Here is a 3030-nt window from a genome sequence, read left to right on the forward strand (position 1 = left end):
GCTTTTTAAGAAAAAATTGTCTCCTATTTCTATTTTAATATCTGATACTTTTTTATCATTTATTTCTTTTTGCTTAATTTTATTGTTTTTTAAAAGTATTCTGCCTCTTTTATACGCGTTTTATAATCTAAACTTAACTTCCTTAGAATAGTCTTCTATATTATATATTGGATCTATAGTATTAACGCTATTAAATTGAATTGGTAGGTTACTTTTTCTACTAAATACAAGTTCATATGGACAATAATTATGTGTTACTGATGGTGTATTGTTAAAACAATACACGAAATACTGTAACCATATGTCCCAATCAGTTTTATCTACTGAATTATATGAACGAATGTACTCGTTGAAGGTCCTATGACTTCTTTCAACGGTACCTAATGTCTGGTGATGGTGTGCTGTAGATGTTATGTTATCTATTTTCAAATATTTGCACAGCTCAGTAATAATGGAATTTTTATATTCTGTACCCATTTCCGTAATGAACGTCTTCATTGGACCGTACTTCAGAATAAAAGATTCGAATATGGCTTTTGCTACAGTTGTTGCACTTTTGTTTGCAACAGGAACTGCTACTAAATACTTTGTCAGGTCACATATTAATGTGATTGCGTATTCATTCCCATTTTCCGAATGTGGTAGTGGACCGATCGTGTCTACTATCACTCTGTCAAAAGCATATAGTGGTGTTTCGGTTATAATCATAGGTGATCTTGTATGTTTTGTCGTTTTCGATGTCAGGCATTTTGGACATTTATTAATGTACTTTTTTACACATTTAGTTCTGTTTTTCCAATAATATCGTTTATTTTATTTTTGTAATTGTTTTATTTAATTGGATCGTCATGGAATGTAGACAATATAGCTTCTTTTTCGTTCTTATTATTTACTTGGGTCACCGGCTTGAGTAGCGCTACTCTTAAAAATTGTAAAATTCCATTGCCCATATTTTTGAAAGATCCTATTGAAATAGTTTCAAAGAACTTTTCGCTCGGTGCCACTTTGACTTTGGTGATACTAAGTATACCGGCTTCTTTTTCGAGCCTTCTTTAAAAAACTGACCTAAGTCGAGAATTCCATTGGTATACATATCGCAAATGTCAATTCTTGCTATAACTTTCTTGCCATGTTTGAATGTGGTCGAGGAATCAGTTATTCGCAAGGTCACTACTTTTCGTACTTCGTCATTTACAATAACGTCATATACGTTGGGCTCGGAAGCTTTTTCAAGATTTTGCCTTGGCAGTAGTTCTTGTTTATTTTCTCCGCAGAAATCGTTTTGTCTAATTTGGTACCTGGTAGTGACTTTCAGGATTTTTTTGTTCATGTCAATTAGATTGGATATTTTTATCCTTGATAGGGCGTCTGCCACAAAATTATCTTTAGCTCTCAAATACTCTACTGTAAAGTCGTACTCTTCCAATTCTAGCCGCATGCGTGTTAGTTTTGAACTCGGGTTGACCATGGAGAACAAATATGTTAATGGTCTATGGTCTGTTCGCACTGTGAAATGTTTTCCATTGCTAATATCCGAGTACTGCAGTAGATTATGTTGAACGAGCTTTTCTTTTAAGTATTGGAATGCATTTTCGCATTCTGCTGTCCATTCGAATGGAACATTCTTTTTACATAATCTTGTTATGTGCCGGGAATATTTGGCGAAATTTTTTATGAAACGTCTATAGTAATTGCAAAATGCAACGAAACGTCTAGCACTATCTGCATCATGTGGGACTGGATAATTCTTGATGACGTCAAATTTTGTGTCGTCTGGCAAGATTCCTTTATCTGTGCATTTGTGACCTAGGAATGTCACCTCATGCATAAAGAATGAGCATTTTTCTGGATGCAGTTTTAGATTATTTTTTCTGCAGAGTTTAAAAACATCTACTAAATTTTTAATCATATGTTGTTCAAAACGTCTAGCACTATCTGCATCATGTGGGACTGGATAATTCTTGATGACGTCATTTGTGTGCATTTGTGACCTAGGAATGTCACCTCATGCATAAAGAATGAGCATTTTTCTGGATGCAGTTTTAGATTATTTTTTCTGCAGAGTTTAAAAACATCTACTAAATTTTTAATCATATGTTGTTCAGAACAACCAATAACGATTAAATCATCCATATAGAGGAAAGCTTGACTTGGCTCAAGCCCCGAGAATGCTATTGTCATCATTCTCTGAAATGAATTAGGTGCTATTTTTAGACCGAAAGGTAATCGTGTAAAACGATATGAGCCATTGCTCGTTGAAAAGACGTTATATCTCTTGATTTTTCTTCTAGTTCAATTTGATGAAAACCTGACATAAAGTCAAGGCAAGAAAAATATTTTGCTCTTCTTATCTTATCTTATCTTATCTGACAGCAATTTTTTGTTTATTTGACGATAGTCAATTACTAATCGCCAGTTTTTTTCTTTAGATCCCGAAAGGGTTTTCTTTGGGACTAGCAAGAGTGGACTATTATAAGGCGGTTCAACAATACCCTGTTCGATTAACTTTCCATCTTGTCGCTGGATCTCGTTTATTTGGCTATGCGGACTCCGGTAATTTTTCACATATACCGGTTCATCATCCTTAAGTCTTAATTTTTGTTTATAAAAATTATTTGTTGTGATCGGTTCGGTGTCAAGTCCGAACACATCACTATACTCAGTGCGTAACTTTTCGAGTTTGTCTTTGAATAGTATTGGGAAATTTTTCTTCAATTTATGAATTAAAGATTCTTTTTTTATATCTTTGGTATTGTGAACTATATCGTAGTTCGAAAGTGATTCAAATTTTATATTGTTAACGCCTACTATTCGGCCTCTTTGGTCTCTATGGGCATCGTTATTGCTCCAATTCGAGTTGTTATTGTTCCAATTCGAATTGTTTCTCCAGTTACGTCTGCCGCGGTCATTATGCTGGGCATAAAAAATGGTATTATTTTGGAAACTTTCTGTGGAGCCCGTCTCTACTGAAAGAGTGGTGAATCTAGCAATGGCTTCTTTAGCCGAATCAAAGTTTTCTGATTCCTTTAA

Source organism: Drosophila tropicalis, unplaced genomic scaffold (assembly GCF_018151085.1).
Source record: "Drosophila tropicalis isolate 14030-0801.00 unplaced genomic scaffold, ASM1815108v1 contig_640, whole genome shotgun sequence".
Classification (NCBI taxonomy): Eukaryota; Metazoa; Arthropoda; class Insecta; order Diptera; family Drosophilidae; genus Drosophila; species Drosophila tropicalis.